Raw genomic sequence first — 27,317 nt, forward strand, 5'->3', positions numbered from 1 at the left:
ATTCCTTACCTACTAGACCACCAGAGCTGCCCAAGTCGTTGGTACATCTCTGATTAATTGTCTTTTGGATGCTGATCAGAGGAGGGGATTGATCCTTAAACATCTGCTGGCCAGGTGAGCAGTCTTAGTGCAGGGTGGACGCCTGACCAAAGTTTTAGCTGGTCACACCCTTCCTCTAGAAGCGTGAAGGTCATGGGGAAAGGTACAGAAGGAGAAAGTCATCTGCAGAAAACAAGCAATTCTCTCCCCACCCCGACAGCGGGATGCCCAAATGGAGCTATTTTGCAGTGAGAACTCCGCGGAGGGGCTTCACCAGGAGTGCAAGTTGGAGCGACAAGGAGAAGAGCTCACCATCCATGTAGAGAAGATAATTGAAACCATGGGAGGTCGACTGGGGCTCATTTCACACGGCACCGCACAACAGCGCATGACTCGCTCGACGACAATATGGGCCTTCCAAGACAACTGCAGGGGGAGCGTGCTTCTATATTAAGGGCACAACATACCCTGAGTGAGACGCACTGTTATGCCTCTCCTTCCCAGCCACAGCCTGGAAAGGGCCATAAAAGAAATGAAGTATATTTGCCTTGTTAACACAGTTTGTATTACATATTCATAAACCATTTTGCGAAACTGCAAGGGAAAGATTCAATTGTCTTGGAAGCAAATAATGGCCAAACCGCCATACAGAAGGCAGGCAGCATGTTATGGAATTAGCTGCACAATGAATGAAATGCAACTCCTATAATAAACCCATTCAGATATAAATTATGGCAGAAGAGATGCAATGTTTGTTAAGCAATAAAGCTTGCCACCCTACATGGGAAATTGAATGAGATTTATCATAAAATATGGCAGAGAATGCACTGTGAATCTGGCTTCCCAAACTGGGCTTAATCAGATCTATCTAGAGAACCGGCTTCCAGGAACAGGAAACCAAAGCAAATCATACTGGTGGCCCCACAGGGCATTTGAACATTTTTGACCCTGCGTGCCCTCTGGTCTCAAGTCATTACAAAGATGAACATCAAATCTTGCAGGCTTTTGTTTTGATTTTTTTGTTTTCTTTCTTTCTTTGAGAATGACTAAAATGTCTTGGGCTCTGGGCATACCAAATTTGACCCCAAAACTGGCTTCCTGGTTGGAAAAGACACTAATAGAGTTGAGCCCACAGGGAATTCGCCCCAGAGACAGTGGGCTCCTGGTCCCCTTTGGAAGTGGTTGAGGCTGTTGGTCCCCAGTGAGACAGCTGGCTCATAGGTTGTGTTCTTGGACATATTAATGGGTCTGTGAAGTATTTGTGGCTCATTTTCTCAGAAGATTTCTCTGGAATCTTCTACATACAAGGCCCAGCTAATAGGAAGGCTTACTTGCCTAGTGTTGGGAGCTTGGGTATGGCTCAGACTCGATTTTCTAGGGGTGGGGTGGAGAAGTAAAGTGAAACCAAATAAAATAAAACAAGAATTAACCCAGCATGATACGGCTTTCGGGTATTGTTCCTTGAAAATAACCACAAACATTTGATGGCTTTATGAGTTGAAGTCAATATTTGTAGTGTATTGTGGACACTGAAAAATACCTTAGGAATGTATTACAGTCCCTGAGTTGGATTAAGAGTGTTCAGAAAGCAAAAAGGAATTTTCTGCTTGCTAATAATGTTACCCAGAAATCTAATAAAATAAGCTCCAGAAAGTCAAAGTGTATGGCATAAGCTGATTTCCATTTGCTGTTAAAAAAAATAAAGCAAACCAGTGTCCTCTTTGGTCAGTGTGCCACTCAGTCCATACACCATCTGCTCTTAGCTTTTATGTAGCAAAATTGTATGCCTTAATGGGCCAACTATGAAGGCTTGAGCTCTGATTAGTGGTGGGAAGTTGCACTGCCAACCCAACAGCATTCAACTTGAATCCACTAGCTGCTCTGCAGGAGAAAGATGGGCAGTCTCCTGCTGTGTGATTTACTGCCTCTGAAAACCTCCTGGATGGTCAGCTGAGCATTGAATCTGACTTGATGGCATAACAACGCACAAGAAGGCTTGAAGTATATATTGTTGAAGAGTATACTTATTCGTAGCGGTCACCTGGAGCCACTGGAGTAGAAGTAGGAAGTATTCAACAAAGAAGAAACAGGCAAGCTTGGGTGTCCTCCTTCACCATTGTCCACAGAGTATGCACAGATTGGATAAGCAAAAAACAGTTATTGGCTTGAGGAGCAAGGAGTCATGAAGACCCCTGGCTTACTGATGTGGCCCTGTGGTGGGGCTAAGGCTGAGTGAAGAGACCAACAGGTCTGGAACCCAGGTGGGGGCTGAGTTGGCAGCTGATGCCCATTTGGACTTAGTCACAGATTGCTGGGCATGAGTTGACCAGAACCCAGTCACATGAAGTGAACATAATCCATGCTGTGAGCTAGTTGATTGCTGCAACCTGATGGCTTGCTTCCAACTGGACTTTTCTTGAGGATGCAAATACTTAAAATTTCCAGATTGAGCAGAAGATGATTCTTCAGCAAAAGGGATATGCTTGTTCCCTCAGAGTCCTGGTTTGATAGAGGTGGGCAAATCAGAAACTGGCTGTCCTAAATGGGAATATTAAGGCACAAGGTGAAAGTAGCTGGCTTCCATACTTTCGTGAATGTACACGTAGTAAGGTACATGAACTAAAGACAATGTCAATAGAAGATTGTATAAAATATAAAAAAGGAAAGCTTGTTATCTAGCTTCACTAAAGGAGCTAGAGGATTTTAATTTGACAAATTATTACACACTCCCAGAGGAGCCTTCTATGTCACACGTTTAGAGTCGTTACTGTTGATGTCAACGGCATTGTTTTCATAGCATGCTTACGTGTATCCCATTGCCGCTTCCACAGATTCCAGCTCGTGGTGCTCCTCCCTGGGGCTTCCCAGGCTGTCTGCCTTTGTGGGAGGAGGGTCCTCATCTTTCTCCACACAGCTGCTGGTGGATTCAAACTACTGACATTTTGGGTTGCAGCACAACTTATTATACCATGTTGTTGTTGAGTTGAGCACAAATCATGGCGAACCTATGAACAAAAGGCCTGAAGCCTTCTGATAACTGTCAACATTTAACAAAGATCTTGAGTTTCCAGAGGCATGTTGTATAGGAAGTGAATGCCACTCCTGATTCCAACCATACATAGCTATATTTTCATGTACCTACATTATCTCTGTATATGTGTGTGTATAAATTCATACTCTGTATGTATATATGTGTGTATATCTGTTTATGTCTATGTTGTTGGGTGCCATCAAGTTGACTGTGACTCACAGCAACTCTGTAAACAGCAGCTCTGAACAGTTTGCCCTGGCCTGAACCATCCTTCATGTTTGAGCCACTGGTAGTTGAGGGTCTTCCTCTCTTTCTCTGACCCCTCTCCCTTTCCCAGCATGATGTCTTTTTCCAAGGACTGGCCTCTCCTGACAACATGCTGTAAATATGTGAGATGGAGTTTCGCCACTACAGTTCTTCCTTTAAGACATACCTCTTTATTCTTCGGACAATCCATAAGATATTCAATACTCTTCTCCAGCACTACAATTCAAAGGCATCTGTTTTTCTTCTGCCATCTTTAGTCATTGCCTAACTTTCAGGTTTGTATGAATCAGTTGAAAATACAAAGGCTTGAATCAGGTGCACCTTAGTTTTTAAACTGACATTCTTTTTAGAACGAGATGTCTTTGACAGGAGATTTTTCTCAATACAACACATTTTTTGAGTTCTTGACTGCTATTACCAAGGTGTTTATGTTTTTGTACGTGTTTACCAATGTTTTATGGAAATATATATATTCACATTAGTGGCTCAGCTAGAAAAAGCTAGGTCTTACCAAAAAGACTGGGGGGAAATCTCAGATTATAAAAAAATATGAAATTAAATATTGAATACTTCTTACCTCTCATTGAAATCCATGCACCATTCTCTAAGATGAAATACTTGCAGTGTGTCTTAAAGTAACCCAGGCATCTCAGTAACAGGAACTGAAATAAAAAATGAAGATAAAAAGGATCCTTCACCATCTTATCTAAGAACACAGTGCCAGCAGCCCGCACTTGTCTGGCTGTTTTCTTCATCCTCATTATCTCATTTACTTCTCGCATTAGTCCTGGAGAATAGGAATCAGCCTTTGTATTTTCCAAGTTTGAGAAGTGAGGGAGCTGGACTGGAGATTGGGGTTAATTTGTCCTGCATAACAAGAAATCTGTTGGTGAACCTTTATAAACAAAATGTGCACGCAGACTGCTTGACCCTTTCTCTTCTACCACACCACCATCCTGCAGACTTTACGGGGTTAAAATCAAAACCAAAACAAAGTGAATGGCCAGCCTGTCCAATATATCCTTTAACTGGTCCACCTGACTTCTACTCTCATTGATCAGAGTTGGCCACTCCTAGTTTGTATGTGACTAGAGAGAGGGGCCTATGGGAAGGAGTAAGCCAACAAGGAGAGCTCAAAGCAATCCGAGATGTTCAGTGATTTACTCCACCTCATAATTTGTTCTGGGTCATGAAAGAACCGAAAATCATGGACTTAGAAGTCAAAATGGGTGTTATTTTCACTATATCCACCTGGTCATGCTGCCAGGAGAGGCCAGTCCTTGGGTAAGGAGAGGCCAGTTCTTGGATAAAAGATGTCATGCTTGGAGAAGTAGAGAGGAAGTGGAAGAGAGGAAGGCCCTCAACAAGGTGTATTAACACTGTGTCTGTAACCGTGGACTTGAGTATGGTGGAGATCATGACAATGGTCCTAAGGCAAGGTCGGTTGTTGAGAGTGTCTGAGTGTATACTGGTAGTGTAGTTCATAGGGGGTTGTCCTCCTCACCCAAAAGGCATGCCTCTGGAGGACACAGCACCAGCAGCTCTGATGATGTAAAGATGGGCAATCTCCTCCCATGTGATGTAATACTTTATTTATTCTTTTGAGAAATCATCCTTTTTCTCATAGTAACTTGTGACTCCCTGGGATTCCCAAGCTGCATGGTGTAGACAGGTTCATAGGAGGAGCTTTAGAGTTGGGTTTATGGTTGTAGACTTTGGTATCCTTCTTTGAAATGTTGGTCAAGTTTGTAATGTCTTTGAGACTCAGTATCCCTGAGTAGAACAAAGACATTAGTCGTGATAAAGTTTTCAGAGACAGTTGAAGATGATACAGGATAGGACAGAGTTCAGATCTGTTGTTGAAGGGTTGCTATGAGTTGGGATCAACTTGATGGCACCTAAGAACTACAATATAGTGGGCTAGGAAGTCTGTTAGATTCTAGAGATAGGGTGATGAATATGCTATGCCTACTCTGTCTTCATTCTACCTATAGTCTAGTAGAAAAAGACAAAAAAGTAAATGCAGGCAGAGAAGATAATCCTACATTCTTATATATTCTTTAAAGAACATACATTGTTTTCCAGTAGAGTGTCTGGATGGTCAAGAAGTGGGAAAGGAGACAACTTTGGGTTGATTAATCTATGAACACTTTTGAAAAGTTTGGACTTTCAGCAGAGAATTGCTGGGCAAAGAGAACATTAATTATTTGGAGATGTGCAGATAGGAAGTTTCAGGGAGAGAAGAGCAAGAACAAAGCCCTGTGGTGGGCATGAGCATGGTGGGTTCAGAATTCCTGTGTGCCTGGACCTTGGTGAGCAAAAGGAGGAGTGGGAAGGAAGGGAGCAGAGAAGCAGCGCGCTGGTGGTGTGGTGGTTAGAGTTCAGCATTTATTCACTACACAGGGGAATACCTTTGGAAGCATGTACGTGTGAAATAAGAAGTTAGCTTCCTTTCCTTCTGTTTCATCCTTATATATTTTATGTTGATGAGAGCCCCCAGTGCAGCCCATCCTACACACATGGAATTTGGGAAATCTTAGTCTTTTGAAGATGCACATAATCAAGTATGTGATAGTGTTGGTGGTTTGGTGGGAACAGGGGTCACTGTCGGTCAGTTTTGGAAATGCATTGATACCCCTGAGCTAGAACAAGCTTTCTCAGGTTATTTATGTACCACAAAACTATGCTGATGCACACCAGTGGTGGCCATTTCCCCCTACTGTCATTATGAACAGTGAAAGAGAGGAATCCCTGCAGTGAGATGGGTTGACCCAGTCCCTGGAAGAGTGGACTTCAGCAGAGCAGGGACTGTGGGAGTGGTGTGGGATCAGGCAGCGTTTATTCTGTTGTACACGACCTGACTATCTGACTTGATGGCAGCTGGCAACAATATGCCCTGTCTACCAAGACACTGTTAAAGTGCTTTGCAAACATACGTGTTTGATTTTCAAAGAAACCCAAGAAATCACTGCTGTTGGTTCTGCAAGGTTAAAAGGGCCTATCCAAGGCACCCCCGTGGAGATCAGAGGCCAAATCTCTGGACTTTCTCTTCGTGGCATATTTGAAAATTCTGCTCATCCACAACCTCTCCCCGGAGCATGCAGATATATGGGGAAGGAAACTTGATAAGTTACAAGATGTTCTCTAGAACTTGCAGAAATCATAGGCTGGGAGTGCAGTCCTGGTTTTCCCAACAATGGTCTTAATGAGCAATTTAGTGATGAGTGGTGCACATGTGTGGGGGAGTCTGAGGCCGACTCTGCCTTCGGCACACATTTGTATCATTGTTGGCATCTGTGTATAACTTGAGATTTCCAAAATGTTACCCGAGGAAGTAGATGAATGGCGTTCTCTCCAGTTTTATAGACTGGGGGATGAGGCAAGCTAAACATTTGGCTTCAAGTGGAACAGAAAGATGATGAATGTTTTTAAGGCCCAAATGGAGACATGAACTTCTATATAAATATCAAATTATTTGGCCTTCAGATGAGTTCAGCATTTCCAGTAAAGATTTGCTAGGTCATGCTTCATTAATACCCCTTTGATGTATTAAACAAACGTGAATGCTTGCTTGGTCTCATGAAAAGGAGACCTGGTAGAACAGGGAGTTGTGTAGTGGGCTGCTAACCTAAAGGTGTATGGTTCAAGTCCACCAGCTGCTTCTTTGGAGAAAGATGGCAATTTCCTCCCACAAAGGTCTATAACCTTGGAAGCCTGGTGGAAGGTTGCAGTGAATCAGATTAGACACAATGACTGGGCATTGGAGGGCTCATGCAGGCATTCTTTTAAGTGAGGGGAAGGTAGGAATGAATAAAATGTAGTCTTTTTCCTCAAAGAGCTGCCGACTTTCCAATTGGGCATCTCCATTCCTTCAAGCTCAGTGTGCCAGCCCAATCCAGTAATGGCTAAGGCTGTGCCCTCTGGTGTAAGACAGAGCTTCACAATCTTTGCCTCTCCGAGATCTTAACTGAGTTCCAGATTTCTAGATGTGGATCGCAACATTCTTCTGACACAAAGCAGGTCACATGACTGTCAGATGAGCTAAAAGGATAAAGGACTGGTCACTTCGAAAATGGCCAGTTCCACTGCTCCTGGAAGCAGAGAGGAGAACCCGCTGAGGTTCTCAAAGTAAGGAACTCTTGCAGGACGGCTTCCCACAGAGAAAACAGGAAGGAAGAGTTCTCAGTACCAATTGCAGAACTGGCCTTTGTAAAGGGTCCCATCCCTTTGTACAGAAAGCACCTTCTTAACTTTGCAGACAAATGCCGAGGATTTGAATACTCAATAATAATTTTTTTTAAAAATGCTTTTATTATTATATGACACTTCAAATAACAGCTGTCTTTTTAAAAATTCTGAATGATTGATCACTCCCTACTATGTTACATTTTGTTTCCAGTGGTGGGACTATAAGGTTAAGGTTTTAAATATGTGCATTGTAATTTCTTGCTGTCATAACTTGAGCATTTATAATGAAATGTCAATAACTGCTGAGGTCTGTCTAATGATAGAATAAACAGGGTGGTGGCGTGCCAGCTTGGCTCCCTTGATGATTTTTATGATACTTTTTTAAAAAAATTCTTTGAACTATTTTTGTGATGAGAATCACAGATTCCCTTGGTTAGAATCCCCAGGATAAGGCAGGATTTAGATTTGTTGTGTGTATGGGCACTAGGAGTTGTAGCTGGCTTGATGGTATCTAACAACAATAGAACGTATCTAAGGGGTCTCATTGGTGGAAAGGTTAAGTGATTAGCTGAGAACTGAAAGATCAGCTGTGCTGACCCACCAGCTGTTCCGTGGAAGAAAGATGTTGCAATATTCTCTCATAAAGACTTGTTGTTGGGTACCATCAAGGTGATCGTAGCAACCCTGTGAATGGCAGACTGGATCCTTGCTCTGTCCCGCACCATCCTCACGACATGTTCAGGCTCATTGTCATGGCCATGACGTGAATCTGTCTTGTGGAGGCTCTTCCCCTTTTGCTGACCATCTGCCTTCCCCAGTGTGATGTCTTTTCCCCCAAACTGGGACCTCCTGACAACATGCCCAAAGTTGTTGTTGTTATTGTTATGTGCCACCGAGTTGCTTGCGACTCATAGCGACCCTATGTGCAACAGCCCTAAACTCTGCTCTGTCCTGTGCCAATCACACCGTCTCCAATACACCCATCCCAATTATCCCAGTCACTGAATCAATCCACCTCATAGAGAGCCTTCCTCTCCTGCGCTGTCCCTCCACCCTCCCAAGCATGATGTCCCTCTCCAAGGACCGGTCTCTCCTCACAACATGTCCACAGTATGTTAGACGGAGCCTCAGAATCCTTGCCTCCAAGGAGCCACCCGGTTTAACCCTTTCCAGGATGAATCTGTTTGTTTTCTTAGCAGTCCATAGTACTCTCAATACTCTTCTCCAGCACCACAGCTCAAAGGCATCAATTCTCCTTCTATTCTCCCTGGTCATTGTCCAACTCTCTGATGCATAACAGGTGATTATGTGAGATAAAGTTTCACCACTGTTGCCTCTAAGGAGCGTCCTGACTGTACTTGTTTCGTGACAGATGTGTCTGTTCTTGGCAACCCATGAAATAGTGATACTTTTTACCAGCAATTCAAAGGCACCGGTTCTTGTTTGGTCCTTGTAAAGATGGCACCTTTATGGGACAGTGTGATGATGTCTTGTAAGGCTGGAAACTTTCTGAGGGAGTTCTGTGCTGTCCTGGTGTTTTTTGTTTTCTTTTTAGGTGTATCTGCTAGTGACCTCTTTAATTTTCCTTCCCATCACTTCTCAGTCGCACAGCTCTGCAAGCTCATGCTCAGTCCGGCCCCTCCAGTTTCCAGTGCCACTGCCTTCTCTCTGTTCATATAATTTACTGAAACATTTTTAACTGATCTGCTCATCATTGCCAAAAACTAGAAGCAACCCAAATGTTTATGAGTAAACGGATCAACAGCTCATTGTCCATCTTTTTCCCACAGAAAAGTTGGTGGATTCTCCCTACACTCCTTTGAGTTGGCAACACAGCTCCTTACGATGAAGCCACCATTCATAGTGAACCCGTGTACGGCAGCGAGACTGGCGTGTGGGCCTGTGCCCGCCTCAGTGTCAAGCTGTGTGCTTAAGCCCGTTGTTACAGCCACGGGGTCACATTAGTTACTCTCAATCTCAGGTGGCAAAAAACCAGATCAGTAGCTCAAAAAATTGAACTGGTGTGGTTATCTCATCATCAGTAGTCGTAATGTTTCAGATATTGTAGTTAGATTAGATTGAGTATTTGGTATCTAATCCATTCAGTAGAAATTGATCCAATCCATTGAGTCAGTGTGGTCTGGCGGTGAGAGCCAGACTCAGTCGTTAATTTTGTTTAGTGCGATCAAAGACTACTGTTCCATTTTTATTTGTTATGTACTTTTATTTCCATGAGTCCTCTTTGATCACGTTACCACTATCATCTCCACAGACAGGAGGGTCATTGTGCCATGTGAATCTAAGCAGTGTTTTTTCCTGGTTCTCCAAATCCTGATGGTACTCAGTACATTACTTTTTTTTAACTTTTATTTTTCCCCCCATTTTTTTACATTTTATACTGGTTTACAAAGTTTATATGCATTAATTTTCAGTACATTACTTTTATAATAAAGCAGTTACCATCAGAGATCAGCTCTGGATGAGTCTGTGAAGAGATGAGCTTCCTCCATATTGTAACCACTTCATTGCTTCATTTTTTTCTGCCTTTGTTGTCATTGTTATTGTTGTTAAGGCCATGTGGTTTTAGTATTGAAAGTATACTGACAACCAAGAAAAATATTTTTAATTTATTTAGATTCATTTCATTGTGATATAAGTTCACATAGCTAATTGCTTTCCTACTCAACTATGCATGTGGATTGTGTTGTATAATATTAGATACAGTACTCACAGTGCTGCTAAGACAGAACCGTGTACTGCGTTCTTCCCACTTCTTCCCTGTGATTCTCATTTCCACTGACCCTTTTATCCTACCCCTTTATCTGCCTTCTAATATTTAACCCCAGGTAAATTCTTTCCTTTTTTTTCTCATATATGGTGGATTGGTTTAAGAGTTGAGTACCTTCTTAGAGTTTTTTGCTCACCTTATAGATTTGTGCATTGTTGGGGTTAAAGTTGAAGTACAAGAGTGAATCACTTCCAGGTTGGAAGTGATTAAGGGTCTTATCTTAAGCATTCTTTCAGCCTCTATCAGGCTAGTTAGCTTGGCTCTTCTTATGTTTTTGAGATTCTCACACACACACACACATTTCTCCCTACCCTAGCCAAGACCTTCTTTGCTCCCTGTTTGAGTGGTCAGTGGTGGCAGCAGCGACTTTGTTCCTCTAGTTCTTGGTGTCATGGAGGTTGTTGTGTGTGGGTCCCATTAGTCCTTTGCCCCCTTTGTGAGTGGTCAGTCGTGGCAGCACGGACCATCTTGTTCCTTTTGATCTTGGTGTCATGGAGGTTGATGTGCAGGGGTTCCGTTAGTCCTTTGGACTAATTATGTGTGCTTTTTTGCTTTTCTTCCCTTTTCTTTGACAAGGATAATCTTAGATGCCATTCATCTTGCTAAGATCCCAGCCACTGCTAACCCAGGTTGGATATAGAGTGTTGGCTTTGTTGAGTATGTTAAACCCATTGTCCTTGCTGTCTTTAAGATTATGATCCTCCAAACCCTAACAAAGACCAGTAACTCAGACCTTCAAGGTGTTTGGCTATGAAGAGAGAAGTTTACATAACTTTTCTCCTGTGATAAAATAGATTTTGCTATAATTGTGCAGGACACATATGTCCCAAGCGAACTCTGGTGGTATTCTGATTTCATACAGTTATGCAGCCCCCAGGCTGCTAACTGGGATAGCAGCTTCCCAAGAAACCTGAGAGGCTGGAAAAGTGGGTGAGCATTATCTGTCCCATGGGTCAGGGAAGGGTTAACTATAGAGAGACTGTGCACAAGAGATCGGACCCCTGCCCAATCCTGCAGCATCCTCACCGTCTCTGCTGCATGTGGACTGATGGTTAGAATCATTGTGTCAGTCTATCTCATTGACAGTCTTTCTCTGCTTTGCTGACCCTTAATTTTTCTAAGCACCATGTCCATTTCCAAGAACTAACCCCTCCTACATGTCCAACATATGTGAAATGAAGCCTCAACATCCTTGTTTTCAAGAAACACTCTGATTGTACTGTTCTAAGACCGATTTGTTCATGCTTTTGACAGGCTATGGGATATTCTATACTCTTTTCCATCACCACAGTTCAAAGACATCAGTTCTTCCTCATCATCTTTTTCTTTACTATTGTCCAGCTTTCATGTGTATAAGAAGCAAGTGAAAATAGTATGGTTTAAATCTGGTGTACCCTAGTCTTTGACCTGACATCCTTGTTCTAGCTTTCAAATGAATGTTGTTGTTGTTATGTGCCGTCGAGTCGCTTGCGACTCATAGCGACCCTATGTACAACAGCCCTATACTCCGCTCTGTCCTGTGCCAATCACACTGTCTCTGACACTCCCATCCCAATTATCCCAGTCACTGAATCAATCCACCTCATAGAGGGCCTTCCTCTCCTGCGCCGTCCCTCCACCCTCCCAAGCACGATGTCCCTCTCCAAGGACCGGTCTCTCCTCACAACATGTCCAAAGTATGTTAGACGGAGCCTCAGAATCCTTGCCTCCAAGGAGCCACCCGGTTTAACCCTTTCCAGGACAAATCTGTTTGTTTTCCTAGCAGTCCATGGTATTCTCAATATTCTTCTCCAGCACCACAGCTCAAAGGCATCAATTCTCCTTCTATCCTCCCTGGTCATTCTCCAACTCTCTGATGCATAACAAGTGATTGTGAAGACCATAGCCTTTATCAGACGCACCTTAGTCTCCAGAGAGACACCATTGCTCTTCAGTACTTTGGAGAGGTCCCTAACAGCAGAATTTCCCATGGCAATGCACCTTTTAATTTCCTGGCTGCTGGTACCAAGACTGTTGACTATGGTGCCAAGCAAATTAAAGCTGTGTACAATCTCAATCTCTTCACCATCCATCCTGATGCTGCCGATTGGTCCAGTGGTGAGAATCTTTATCTTCTTGACATTGAGCCTCAGTGATTATAAAATCAAATAGAAGAAAACTGCCTGTACAACTAAGTAAAAACTCCCTGCCACCAAGTCAGTTCTCATTCATGGGGACGCTCCATTGGGTTTCCAAGTTTGTACATTTTTACGGTAGGAAATTGCTTATCTTTTTGCTACTGAGAGGTTGCTGGTTTTAAACCACTGACCTTGCAATTCGCAGCACAAGCATAACACTTTATGCCACTTAAGCTTCTTAACTAGGAAAAATCAAGGTAAATTTGACCCTTATTTTGCTTTGACAGAACTGAGCAAGTTGGGACTACTGGCCTGAACCTGCCGTCTGGTGTCACCTGTGTGCTCATAACTGCCTCCACGAGTTCTTCAGAGGGACTAACAGACTCATTAAGGTAAGAGATTCACCTTCAATGCTCATGGGATACCGTCTGTTTTCAGATCACTTTTAGGAAGACAAACATATGGCATACAGATAATGTGTAAGTTTTCAGGCAGCATGCTAGGACTTTTTTTACCTGTGTGGTGTTTACCTGTGTGGCCCTTTTAAATTCCCAGAGAAGTTCTGTGAGGTTTGTGGTTCGACTTTACAGGTGAGAAAACGAAAACTCAGAGTCAGGACTCTAGTGACCAGTGAAGTGACTGATCCCATCGGAGTCAAAGCTCCACATTATAATGAATGGAGCCCATTTGGGATCTCAGTCTCCATTGCTCTTGCGTCTGGACAACTTTTTGCAGTGAGCGACTTATACAACTGCCCATGGCCTCCTCAATGAAATTAAGGCACTTAGTCATAAATAAGAAATCCAGGTTTAAGAATTTCATGTTCTTGCTAATTTGCTAAATTAGCTGTTAAGAAAATTCTTGCCTCCACTGAGAATAATCAATAATACAACCTCTTTCAAATACATACTTTCAAAGATTGGATATAAGAAAGTAAGAAAATACTCCTCACTGATTTCTCCAGATGCAGCTCCAGTGGTCCCTTTATTTTTGCATCAGTGCACTGGGCCTTAGATTCAACTCCACCAGTTCCTCCCCGCCTCCCACCATCACTTCCCATCCCCCACCTTCAGGAACCAAGACCCACAGCACTGTTTTATGTCACAGGCATGGCCCTGAAGTATTTTTAGCGCCATCAGTGAAAACCACATAGCATGAGGAGGATTCAAAGAACCCGATTTTCCTTCAGGAACTCAAATAGCTGCCGCTTTCCAAAAATATCTACAGCTTTGTCTAATGCAGATTTATAACCTGATTCCTAATAATACTCTGTTCTCCCCCCACCCCCAAGTTACGGTGTTTAAGATTCACATGATATAATGCAGTTAACTAATGCTGCAATTTATTTCTATTTAAGGCATTATGCAAGGGAAACAGAGAAGAAGCCCTTAATGGGAGTGATTCAGAATGATATTAAGTGTTAATCCAAGCAAGATGGGTAATAATGAGCTGGCTTTTTCGACCCAGGTTGGAGGTGAATTTGCCTCAATCTCGTCCCCTCTGCATTAATCTGTAGCCCCATGCCCTTCTGAGCACCTCTTCTGCTTTTGCTTTGCTGAGGCTTGGGGCCGTGATTCACTGCTTCTTCCCTGAGGAGTTCTGGTTAAGAGGATATACACACACATACACACAAAGCCAAATATGACAAAGCATCTATTTTATTAACAACAAATAAATGTCTCACCATTCCCTCACCAGCATTTGTTGTTTGCTGCCCTGTTCAACATTGGTATTGCTGCTGATAGTATCTCATCGTTGTTTTAATTTAGCTTAGTGGTAAATTGCGCTGCCAATGCAAAGGCACGTGGTTCAAACCCATCAGCTTGCTCTGTGAGAGAAAGAAGGGCAATGTCCTCCTGTGCGACTTAACTGCCTCTGAGAACCTGTTGGAGGGTCAGCTGTGGGGTCAGTTCCTACTCGATGGTAGCAAGTGATCTTGAGCATATCTTTATGTGTCTGTTGACCATTTGAACGCCTTTGGTGAGGAATCTTTCCATAACTTCTGCACATTTTGCAATTAGGTTGCTATGTAAACTGTTTGACATTCCCTGAAAACGTTGAAAATAAAAGTTCTGTTTGATGCAGCTATTCCTTTACTAGGAATATACCCTAAAGAAAGGACAGCTGCAACACACATACATGCCAACTCATGCTTACTGCAGCGTTATTCATGTTAGTGAAGATACAGAACCCACCTGCCCATCAACACATAAACAGAGAAACTTTGGTACATTCCCACAGTGGAGTACTGTGCAACTCTGAAAAGGAAGGATGAACTTGGGAAACACTGGATAGCATAGATGGGTCCAGAGTGAAGAAAGTCAGTCACAAAGAACAACACTGTATAAGACCATTGTTATTAAAAACATCTAAGGAAAAGGTTATATGTACAGAGAATTAATTTAGTCTGGTTCCCCAGGAGGGCAAGGAAGGGAGTAGAAAGTTAATTGATAGACAGTGGACACATTAATATGGGCGAAGGAAGGACAATGTGGCATGAATGGGTGATCAGACATTGAGTGTATTTATAATTAATGTTATGGAACAAAATATGTATGAATGATTGATTGGCAAAACCCCTCTAATATGCTTTGTAAACTTTTGCTCAAATCACTGTAAAAATACTTCATCAAATAATTTTAAAAATAACAAGTAAGTGTCTGGTAAAGACATGCAAATTATCTGGTATAAAACCACTCTAAGAAGCTGTTGTCTGACCTACAAGGGAATGCATATTGTATAGTTCAAAATCAAGAAAGGAGCTTGTCAGGGGTATATCTTTTCACTATATGTCGCAAAGTGATCATTTAAGAAGCTAGACTTTATGAAGAAGAATGTGGCATCCAGGACTGGAGAAGGCCTCATCAACAATCTATGTTAATGCAGATGACACAACCTTGCTTACCAAAACTGAGGAGGACCTGACCTGTTTGTTGCAGAAGATCAAGGACTGCAGCCTTCAATGGATGACTTCTAAACATCAGGAAAACAAAAATCTTCACCACTGAGGATATGAAAAATGGAGAAAAGACTAAAGTTGTTAACTACCTCATTTTGCTCATATCTACAATCAACGCTCTTGGCACCAGCAGTTAGGAAATAAAAAAAGACAAGTTGCTTTAGCAAAGTCTGCTGTCAAAGAGTGCTAATGAACAGCGATGTCAAGCTAAAGACTATGGTATGTTCAATCCAGGCCATGGTCTTCTCAGTTGCTTGTTAGGCATTTTGAGAGGTGGACAATGACTAAGGATGACAGAAGACGAATCAGTGCCTTTGAGTTGTGGTGCTAGAGAAGAATATCGAACATCTCATGGACTTCCAAGAGAACAAACAGGTATGTCCGAGAGAGGATAAAACCAGATGGTTCTGTGGAGGCAAGGATTTTGAAACTCCATCTCACATACCTTGGACGTACTATCAGGAGGGGCCAGTCTTTGGAGAAGGATATTATGTTTGGAAGGGTGGAGGGATTGCACAGGAGAGGAAGACCCCGGATGAGATGGATGACTGTGACAACGGGGTCAGAGGTGCCAAGATGGTGAGGTTGGCTAAGGATAGGGAAGAGCCACTATGCCATCAAGTCAGCTACGACTCGTAGTGACCCAATGAACAATGGCTGTGAACTTCACCCTGGCCACACAACAGTTCGGACTCATCGCAACCCTCCTCCATTGGCTTTCCGAGGCTGTAATTTCTTCTAAGGAGAAGATAGACTGCCCATCTTTCTCTCAGGGAGCAGCTGTTTAATACGAATCCCTGGCTTTGTGATCAGCACGCCACATTGCACATGAAGTGATCGGCTTTATTGTGGTATTTACTTTGATACTCTGGAACGGAATCCATCACTTCTCATGTATACCTGACACAGGTACATGTTTGTGGCAGTCAAGAGTCTCCAGGGGGCTTGGCCTCCTCTTCTGCCTCTCCCAAACCTAATTAGGTTGACCACTTGCCCTAGTTTGCCTGGGACAAAGGGAAGCCCTTTCTGTCTTCCAGCAATCATCTATCTGGTATCTCAGGCTGTAAGTGTTTCCAGCAGGAGACTACACATCACTCTCCCCAAAAAGTAGCTGGTGGATTCAAACTGCTGACCTTTTGGCTAACAATCTGACAGGTTATGCCTAACACCAGCCAGCATCTTGGACAAGTGACATCCTGAACAAAGCACAGTAAGGATCTTCCTAAATGTAACTCCTCCAGGCTGTCTCCCAAGCAGTTGCATTCTCTCAGTCTTCCAACAGCGCTAAGTACTGGCTGCATTTTTAGAGGCTAAATCCCCTGACAGCCACTCCCACCTAGTTATTTCAAGTTAGACCCACATCATTAAAGACCTCAAAGGCCAATTATGAGGAAGGGGGGACTCTCCTAGCTTACCCGTCACACAGTCATTCCCCCTGCTTCTGCATCCCTCTGCATAATTGGAGCCAAATGCACAATAATAATCAGGTTTCAGATGAAAAGAGATGAGATGAACCGAAAACAGGGCTGCAGATGAATTACCTTGGGTATCTCTCAGGATTACATAAAAGGGTGCCTTCCCATAACAGCAAGGAAGAAGAAGCTGGGACTTCTGCACAGGAAACAACTGATGAGGAGAGAATGCTCCTGGCTGGGAGGCTGTGCATCCTTTCTGGGCAAAAGAATGCAGGGAGGAGTAAGCCTCTGGGTTTTTTTGTAGCCTGATGTGGGTCAAGGCTCATTCAGTAGCTCTGTGATCCTGAGGTGATGAATCTCAACTCATTATCTGTGAAATGGGATAAGACCTCCACTCTCTGAGCTTGTTCAAGAATGAATGAACTAACCCTTAAAAATGTCACTTAGTAGCATGAAGTTGAAGTTGTGGGATTGGATAGAAGACAGATCTCATGATAACCAAATGCCCCTATTTATTGAGAATACAAGTGAGTAACTTTCTTGAACCAAACCAGGTAGCAGTTTGGACTTAGATCTGTTTTGTTATATTTACTTTAGTAGCTTCCTAAGACTCTCATAACAAAACACCACAAATTGGATGACTTTGAAGAGGAAAAAGGTCCTGCCTGACCATTGTGCAGGCTGGAAGTCGAGATCAGTGTGTCTGCCATGTTGAGGGGAATCTGTCTCTTGGTGGCTTCAAGCTCTCCTTGACTGTCCCCCTCTCTCTGTGGATCTTCTCCTCTTTTACTAGGACAACAGCTGTATAGGATTGGGACCTACTTTGGTCCTGAATTTTTAATTGCTTTCTGTCATTGTTGTTGTGTACTCTTGGTTTGGAAATGACCCATAGCTGACTTTCCAGTGGGTTTTCAGAGGCAGTTAATCACACAGGAGGAGATTGCCCATCTTTCTCCAATGGAGCAGCTGGTGGATTTGAACTGCATATCTTTGGGATGCAGTGCAGTGTCTTACCATGGGACCACCTAAACTCCCTATGCACGTGTAATCTGAGCAATGAATAAGGACCTTCTTCTGGTCTCAGGGCTGTGACTACTAGAGTTACCTTAGGGCTGTGACTACTAGAGTTACCATAGTCTCTCAGTCCTTTGGACTCATTTTGCCCTTGATTTTGGGCTTTTTTTGGTGATTTGGTTGGTTGGAGTTCCCTCCACCCCCATCTTCCCTGATGGATAGAGACTAACAGTTTGATTTTAGATGAATAATCAAGGTTTTAAAATCCTGGTTGATATTCCCCAAAGTAGGCTGTAGAACACTGTCTTTGTGGACTATATTTAGCTGGTTGATCTTGATGTCCCCTGAGACTATAGTCCGAAGACCCAAGGCTGACGACTTACTCCTTCGTGGTATTTGGTGATGGCTAAAAATGGTCTTAACCTTGCTCCCTGAATACTCAATTCATGGATTTATTTGTAGCATGGTAGACATATATTTCATTGAGTGAGACACACTCCAGCCATAGCATGCACCCTGTTTTCGCCAACACCTTGGCATACACCAGGATGATATAAAGGAACCTTGTCTACCAGGCAGGTGTTTCCTTTACACCAGCACATGCTGGGACCTGATCAAGGACCATCATTCTCTTACTCAGCCCATTCTAGTTATTATTGCTGCTTTAAAGGTTTCAAATTCTAAAATAAAGACAGTCAGGGCCATGAGTTGTACCTGGGTCATCTGATTGAAGTCCAGTGCCTAATCCATATTTTTGCATGGATTTAAAAAACAAAACAAAATAAAACAAATCAAAACAAGACAAAACCGCTTTGATGGAATCTTTTAGAACCAATCTAAAGCACATTTTGGTTTATTGTTCTGGGTGTGTAGGTAGCCTTGGTGGATCGGGGAGACAGTGGGCATTGCCAAGGAGTCCTGGTGGGGTGATGGGTTAAGCATGGAGCTGCTAACCGAATGGTCAATGGTTCAAATCCACCAATTCCTCTATTGGGGCAAGGATGAGGCAGTCTCTTCCATAAAGATTTATAACCTTGGGGAGCTCTGGTGGCAAGAAACTGCACTGCAATCCCAGAGGGTATGTTGTTCAAATCCACCAGATGCTGTGCTGGAGAAGGAGGGACAATCTTTTCCTGTACCAGTCAGATCTGGTTTGATGGTACGCACACACTCACACTCTCTCTGTTTCTCTCTCTCTGTGTGTCTCTGTCTCTCTCCCTGTCTCTCTCTCTCTCTGTCTGTCTCACACACACACACACACACACACACACACACACACACACACACACAGATTTATAAACTTGCAAACCCTACAAGGCTATTTTCCTCCAGTCTGTAGCATCACTATGAGTTGACGTTGACCCAGTGGCAGTGGGCAGATTTTGCCATGCAAGCCCTGTCCTTTCTCAGGATGGCACTTTGGCATGGAAGGTAGACGGGAAGGGTGTTCTCAAGAGGCCCAGGCAGTTTGAATAATACCCTCTGAAATGGTCAGACTGCCCTATCTCCCCGTCCCCTGTGACTTGTTGCCACTGGAGCCACATTTTGTGGTATTCAGAACAAGCTATCTGGGCAATGGGAGGGCAGCAAAACAGGACTTCAGGCTTAGGTTCATTGGGTTAGGAAGTGTCCGTGGTCTATGGCTCCCTTTGCGGGATGAGATGACTGCTCAAGTGGACCTTTGAGTAGGCTTGAGTCCCCCTCCCACTTTTCTCATCCTAGGGAGGCCGTATTTTTCTTATTAGTCTATGAAAACCAAAACCACCAAATGGGAGGGAAATACAATTGTTTCTAAGAGAGACACCCTGTCCCAGATTTCAGCCACAAGTTTCACAGAGAACAGTTGGGTTTTTAAACGTATCCCATCTTTCTTCTAAGTAAGTACCAAGTCCCTGAAAGTCTCTTGTAACTCATAACCAGATGGCATTGACCTCCACCCTTGTGGCCAATTGTGTTGCTGGGTTCTGCCCTCTTCCATTTCTGGACATGTCTGGGCCAAGGACTAGGCCCTGTCTGTTTGGACATAGTCTAAAGGGCCGGATGGTGGATTTCTCTCGAGGCCCTCAATGTGGAAGTTATTTTTGGTCAGAGACAGCAAGTATGGGAATAAGAAAGAGTGACTCAGTTTAGGGATTCCAGTAACTCCATGTGAAAGGTTCTTGCCAAAACATGTCAGATCTTGGATGGAGACAGGTCTGGTTTTAGGAGTGTAAGACAGTTTTTCACACAGGACTCTGAATTTAAAGGGCCCATGCTTGGTTTCATGTACAAATGTTGTCATCTTGAAATTCTTCATGACTGTTGAAAAGAGCCCTGCAAGTTGTTTTGTACTGGGCCCTGCAAATTGTGTAGCCAGTCCTGGCTAGAAGGGAAATTCACTTCCTTCCACACTTGATGTTTTGGTAGGTATGTTCATAAAAAGAAAGAATATATTCACAGGGTAAGCTCCTTCAATATTTATCTTTTGAACTTCTTTTTTTTTTAAGATCATCTATAAACAAGACTTTTTATTCAGTACCAAAACCACAAAATTCCCCCGTTGTTAGACATGTGGCCTGGTCCTGCTTCTCGGCTGTGAGGAGGAGGAGGAGGTTAATGTGTCATCACTGGCTCTGTGGTAGTACCCAGTTATTTAATCAAGCCCTAATCTCCAGAAGACCTTTTGCAGATATGGCTAACATTTATATTGTTTTTGTTGTGTACTGTTGAGACAGAACTAAGCCATACCTGAAGCGCTAGTGGATTTTCAGAGTCAGATAGCTTTAAATAAAAGAGATTATTCTATATAATATGATGAGCCTCAATCTGATAGCCAAAGAGCTAAAATTTCCCAACAAAATATAAGTTTTGCCTCAAGATTGAGGCATCCGATTCCTGCTTCAGTTTCCAGCTGCTTGAAACATTTTGGGTTTGTCACTCCGCACCATCATGTGAACAAGTTCCTTGAAAGAAAGTTGAATGTCTTTATCTGTGAGAGATTGGCTCAGGTAGGTCAGGGTTCAGGCTGTTGTTCATAGGGTCGCTCGGAGTCATGGTCGACTCGATGGTAACATGGGAGGCAAACTGTGGTGGCACAGTGGTGAGGTTCTCGGCTGGTAATACGAAGGTCATGGGTTGGAACCCAGCAATGACTCTGAGGGAGCAAACATCTCGTCAGCATCCCCAGGCTTACAGGCTAGGAAAGCCAGTGGAGAAGTCCTGCTGTGACAGGGAATCGTGTTGATGCACCAGGGTGGACTGGATAATGCACAGGGAGGGCAGGCTATACCTCCAACTACTGAATCTACGACTGCGCCTATCTGATTTCTATCTGCTGGGGAGTAAAGCTCAGACACTTAACAGCTATATGCGTCTATGGGCTTGGCTCAGGATGCCCTGGTGAGGCGGGGCAGGCCTGGTGCTGGACGGACCAGTTTCCTGGGTCTCCCTTTCATGGCTCTATTAATTCAGTAATTGTGAGTTTCCCTCATCCACTCAGTCCCAGCTCACAGCAGTCCTTCATCAGGTCATCGAGGCTGTAAATCACCATGAGGAGGAATGGAGGGATTCTAACTGCTGAAGACTCAGCCTTTTGGCGGGCAGCATGCTCTGATGCCGTAATCCATAGAGAGCTGTTCTGCTGAGGCAAAGGCAGTGTTTTTCTAAAAGTCCTAACCCACCAATGGCTTCACTGCAGAAAGATGGGCAGTCTCCGTGACAGCCTCTGGAAAACCACCAGAGGGCCGGTCCGCTATAAGTTGGTTCTGACGCCATGGCAGTGAGTGTAAGCCTGTCACTACTTAGTGCCCTGTGATGGCTTTGCTGTGTAATTATGCAGGGGTGGGTTTGCACTTCCAGGATACTTCAGGATACTTCCAGGATATGTCAGCCTGAGTTGGACCACAGGGCGTTTCTGGGATCTGTGAAGGATGAGGGGCATGTTATGTGCTAGTCATTTCGTGGCTCACAGGCTGTCCCTGATCTCCCACTATTCCATTGATGGAAGAGCCTCCAGGCCTGTCCGTGGCTCCCCTCCCCCCCTTGATCTTACCTCACTTCACCTGACTGTTGACTTAGGTCTTTGTGCAACTCACAGAGCTGCAGCCACTATTAGATCTTCTTGTCACCCAGTGTGTGTGTGCTCGTGCGCGCGCTCTCTCTCTTCCTCCCCTCCTCTCTCTTACATATTTATTCCTGTATCTCTGTTTCTATCTATTCATCTATCCACCCACCCACACGTTTATCCATCCGTCCATTCAAGTGATTCTGCTTCTCTGATGGAACCCTGCCTGACAAAAGTACGTGATTCTGGTCCAGGCACAAAAGAAACCGAAGGGAATGAGAGTGACAAGTATCCTTTTTCTTATAAAGCTTAGATTCTAGAGAGGAGAATATAGACAACTTTTAAAAGCAAATCATCAATAGGATAATCCCAGATTACTGTATTATCAGTGAAGTAAAAAGATAATCACTGAACCGTGTGGGTATGTGTGTGGTTTACATGGGAAGGGCCCGCAGTCAGCACTGACATATGCATGAGCAAAATCAGCATGTTGTGATGTGGTGATGAACTGCTCAGGCATAGGAAACAGCAAGAGCAGGGACCTGGGAGATGGCTTGAAGCGTGCAGCTAGAACATAATCCATGATGATACCCACCTCACTTAATATTTTTTGTGCCTTTACTTGAAGCAGCCTCCCTGGCCTTGTGGCTAAAACAATTGACTTCTAACCAAAAAGTTAGTGGCTTGAATCCATGAGCCATTGCAAAGGAGAAAGACAAGGCTGTGGGGAGTTATAAGGTTGGGGACCCTGTGAAGCAGCTCTGCTCGGTCCTGCACGATCGCTCTGAGCCTGAACGAGTTACCAGCGGTGGGTTTGGTTTTGATTTTGGTGTCTTTACTCAGTTCCAGACAATGTATTAAGCATTTTAGCTGTAGTGTCTCATTTAATCTTCAGACGTCAGTTTGAGGTATGTGGAGTCCCTGGGTGGTACAAATGCACTGCTAGTACCACCATCTGCTGCTTTACAGTTCAGGAAACGAAGGAGCAGAGATGTCAAGTATCTTGTCGAAAGCCCCAGAATCTGTGAGTTGTGGAGCCAAAGTCTGAAGTCAGGGTTGTTTGTTAGCTCAAGTCTCGAATATGTTGCCGCACTCTTTCCTTGCCTGTTTTCTAGAACTTTGCCTCCAAACCACTCATGCTTCCTTCCAACTCTTAGGACAGTTCCAGGGATGACCACTGACCCATGTCAGAAGACTTAGACTTGTCAGTGAGGTTTTCAACAAGCCAGTGGCTTCTGAGCAATGTGTGGACTCCAGGGGTTGAATCTGTTCTTCTGTGCAAAAAAGTTGACTCTCTGGACAACATTTGTTGTTGTTACGTACCATCAAGTCAGAACTGACCCATAAATGACCCACCAGTGACTTTTCAGAGGTAGTAAATCACATGGGAGGAGATTGCCATCCTTCTCCTGAGGAACAGGTGGTGGTTCGAACATCCATCCTTTGGGAGTGCGGTATAACTCCTTACCTCTCGGTCACCAGAGCTCCTTGGGGCAACACTTAGGTCAGTAGATAAGTCGACCTGTTGGAGACATCTTGAACGTACAGTAAAGTAACTCTTCACAAGCCATCTTTTCAGAGCCTTCACAGATCGGAGAAGCCAAGCCCACGTTTGGAGTCTCCACTTCCTTGCGTCTTCTTTCTCTTGGGTCCACCAGCTGCTTCCGAGTTGGTTCCAACTCATGGCAACCACATGCAGGTTGGAAGAAATCTGTGCCCCCAGAACATTCAGCAGCTAACTTTTTAGAAACTTATCATCTTTCTTTGGAGGCATGTCTGGGTGGACTGGAACCTCCAACCTTTCAGTTACCAGTCATGAGCAGTGAACATTTACGCTGTTGCTTACGAAATCCTCTCTCTGGGCATTACCTCAGCAGTATCCACCTGTGGGCGCCCTGTCACTCATGGCTTTAGGATCAGTGCTGTCCTCAGGGGCAATGATCTGGGAGACTTACCCACATTATCAAGTCCTTTAAAATCAGTGTGACTGAGTGGATTGAGACTCAGCCACTTCTCAAAAAGCCACAGATCCAAGCCTCAGATATCCAGACACGTGTCATTTCAGAGATGTTCCCGGATTTAGGGCTTCTTTACTGCATGAGCTTCTAAGTTCCAGACTCTGGATGTGGAACAGTGGGGGAAATTTGATTGGTAGAGACTGGATTTTTCACTACACGTTGTAAAAGTTGCACTTCCTAATGAGAAACAACGGTGGGGACAGCAATCGGCCATGATCCAGGAAGCCAGCCCAGTGGGTAACAGCCTTGTAAAAAAGACTGATAAATAAATAAGCAAGCTCTCGGCTTTTCTCTTCTAGGCCAATGAGAAGGGACAGCTGGCCTTGGGAATCAGCCTTGCGCTTTGTTAACTCAAAACAGATTAGCCAACTCAGTGGGCCAAATGGGTTTCCACACTGGGTGACTCTGGGGAAAGGGAATATTTTGTTTTTAAGAACGCCCCTTTGGAAAGGACCAAGCATGATCCCAGGTGACACCAATGTGTCCCGGACATGCTGAGCTGGTGGGCAAAAAAGACTTTGCTTTTTCTTCTTATTTTGAGTCTCATCTTTAACTTTCCTGTGGATCTTTGACAAAAACCTCAGGGAATTCTATAGAGTGCGTGTTGTCAGTATTTTAATCAGCTTCAGCTGTCAAAACTCTTGTAACCCGCCTCTTCTATTTAAAATGTGTCTCCTAGGCATAAAATAATTAAAGGTGCAGGGCCATACAGCAAGCTTAGAGACACTGCATGTGACAGAGGCCTGCGGATGAAAGGGATTATTTCAGGAAGTTTTAAATATAAATTTTGTTTTGTCAGAAGGCTGCAGGGCACACATTTTCTATACTGTCAAGCTTGATAGTAACAATATTTATATTTCAAATAAAAAGATTAAATTGCAGTCTTATGTGTTTCTGGTTTTTGTCAATTTTTTTTTTTTACTAGTTTATCATAGTGTTGCATCTCTGGATGTCATCATACTTTTTTTTTTGCTGACAATACTTTTGTTTTATTGAAATATGATGTCTCTTACTGTCATTCTCAGGGTAGAAATAATGAAGGCAGACAATCACGCTACTCGAGGTTGGTTGTTTGACAAACATCTTGTTTTTTCACGTTGTTAGAAGTCTTTGAATGAAATGCAAAACCCAAACACAAACATGTTCCCAGAGATGTGTGTTTAGGCGTTGGGAAGCCCTTTGAGCATTTCGAGGGGAGTCATTTGTATGTTTTCATCTCCTTGTTGGAAAACAAGCGAGGGGCAGGCAGGCCAGTGACGCTGGAGGAGTGAGCAGCTCTTTTCCAGAGACTGGTGGCTGCTTTGTGTCACAGCTTGTTAGCTGTTGTGTCTTGAGCTTCTCCAAAGGGGCTGAGGCAGCCAAGGGAGTTCCTGTGCCTCCCGAGTTGCAGGTCTGGCTCCATGTCAACCCTTCAACATCACTCTTGACAGAGCAGTTTGGGGAGATGTGACTTCGCACCTGTTGGAGCTCAGCTGACAGAGACTGGGGACTCTGTGATTACTCATGTCGGGATGAAAAGATGAGCCCTGGCCTTCAGACCACGGCTCTTTCTTCCAGAATTGTTGGTCCTCTTCCCACTTTGCACTCTGCCCAGGATGAGTCACAACTGGACCCAAGGGACGCACCCTCATCACTGATGACACCTCATGGATGAGAAGTGGTTTCTTGACCCATGCCCATGGCAGACATCACCAATCAATCTCCACACTCTCCCACTCAACCAGATCCTTTCTCATACTCCTTTTAATAGGTCCTTAAGCAGATCCAAGAAACCAACCAGAATGGCAGGCTATTTCTGTTTCATCAGCTTCTCTGCAAGGGGCACAGGTACCCCTCCAAACACATATTTCTCTAGCCATCTCAGATGTCCAGTAACTCAGTCCTTGTAAGAGCCCAGTTTACAGCCCTCCACAAATCACATGTGAACAGGAGGCATCAATTCAAAAAGTCCTTCTATATCCTGATTCCATTCATGCTACTGAGAAAGCCAAGACTCACAGAAGCAGAATCACTTTTCTAAATGTACACAGTTAACAACTGAGTGGCACAATCTAGACTTGAACTTGGTTCTCTCAGTTCAATATCCTAATTAGGAAACTGAGCATTTAAGATAGTAAATAACAACCCCACCATTATGTGGCACCGTGCACACACCAACTCCAGTGGAGTTAAATCTCACTTGCTTCTGACTCATAGCACCTCTTTGGGCCGAGTAAAACTGCCCCATCTGAGGCTGTAAATCTTAATGGGTGCCGAACGTCTCATCTTTATTCTGCAGAGCAACTGGTGGGTTCGAACCACCAACCTTTCAGTTAGCAACTCAACACTTGACCCACCACACCATCATTGGTCTTACGTCTACGTGAGAACAAACTTAAACCAATGCTTTTGAATTCATTCTGACTCTTTTTCGGATGTTTAAGGCTGTAATTCAACGTAAGCGGACTGCCTGTTTTTCTCCCATGCAGCGACACCTGGATTTGTATCATTGACAAGACAGGATCATAGATTTGAACCAATATCATCCACACACAGAAGAATTTTTTGCTATGTGAATACATGCATGCACAAACACAGAAATTAAAATGCTGGAAGCTTGTGATCAGACTTACTCCTGAAAGAGCTTGACTTCATGCCTAACTGACAGACAGCCTCAAAGTCTTTTGTTACCATCATATCATTTAAACTTTCATCACTGTAGCATTTTCCAGACGACAGACTCTGCCTTTTGGGGCACATGTTACGTGTCACCTGTATATGAAAAGGAAAACTAAAACACTGGTTAATTTAGAGGTTTTCTCTGCAGGGGGGCATGTCAGGTGCATACCTTTTATCTTTTTGTCTTCTGATATTTTTAATGGCAGTACACAATTTCTGCAAAAGAAAGAAGGAACTTGATTAGAAAGAGACACAGGAGTAATTTAGAACTGAAGGAGAAGAATTGTATTGGCCTGGTGGTAAAGAACTGTGCAGCCATCCCAAAGGATTGCTGTTCAAATCCGCCAGCTCCCCTGTGGAAGGAAGATAGTCAGTTTCCTCCCATGTGATTTGCTACCTCTGTCTAGCCACTGCGAGGTCAGCTCAATGGCACATAACAGCAACAATGCTAAGGGTGGAAGCAGGATATAGAAAGCGGTTCTAAGCTCTGAAGCCCGCTCTTCTTTGTTATTTTTTTAAATTATTTTAATTTTTATTTTATTTCATTACCTTTTTTGTGTGTACCGTCAAATCAGATCTGACTGATACAGGAGGAGATTGTTCCTTCTTCTCCAGCAGAGCATCTGGTGGATTTGAACCACTCACCTCTGAGATTGTGAAACCCGCTCTTCTTTGAAGAGTCATGTACATTCTGTATGGAATTCATGTGAGTGACACCTTCTCATCCCTCCTCCTCCTCCTCCTCCTCCTTCTCCTCCTTCTCCTCCTCCTCCCTCCTCCC

Source organism: Elephantulus edwardii, unplaced genomic scaffold, assembly GCF_000299155.1.
Source record: "Elephantulus edwardii isolate Elephantulus edwardi_28Jun2011 unplaced genomic scaffold, EleEdw1.0 scaffold00072, whole genome shotgun sequence".
Classification (NCBI taxonomy): Eukaryota; Metazoa; Chordata; class Mammalia; order Macroscelidea; family Macroscelididae; genus Elephantulus; species Elephantulus edwardii.